Below are 453 nucleotides of genomic sequence, written 5' to 3'. Positions count from 1 at the left end.
ACCAGGTAGCTTAAGAACAAGCATATTCCCAATGCGACTAGACAGCTTAAAAACAAGCATGTACCCAATACAACTACAGCTTTTAGAACAATAACAACAAGATAGCTCTGGGACAAGCGTGTTCCCAACAATACAGCTATAACTTAAGAACAATAACGACCAGGTAGCTTAAGAACAAGCATATTCCCAATGCGACTAGACAGCTTAAGAACAAGCATGTTCCAATAACAACCAGATAGCTCTGGGACAAGCGTGTTCCCGACAATACAACTATAATTTAAGAACAAGCATGTTCCCAATAACATCCAAGCTTGAGAACGAGCATGTTTCCAATAAGACTAGACAGAACAAGTGTGTCTGATGCGGGAACAGAATCAACGCTGAACTGACGGCTGCATCCGAACTGGAAAATGCTGCCTTTGGAGGACACATTTCAAGGTAGGAAGTCATTGA

Source organism: Sinocyclocheilus rhinocerous, unplaced genomic scaffold (assembly GCF_001515625.1).
Source record: "Sinocyclocheilus rhinocerous isolate Xijiao unplaced genomic scaffold, SAMN03320098_v1.1 scaffold6790, whole genome shotgun sequence".
In the NCBI taxonomy this organism is placed as follows: domain Eukaryota; kingdom Metazoa; phylum Chordata; class Actinopteri; order Cypriniformes; family Cyprinidae; genus Sinocyclocheilus; species Sinocyclocheilus rhinocerous.
This window is presented reverse-complemented; position numbering follows the sequence as displayed.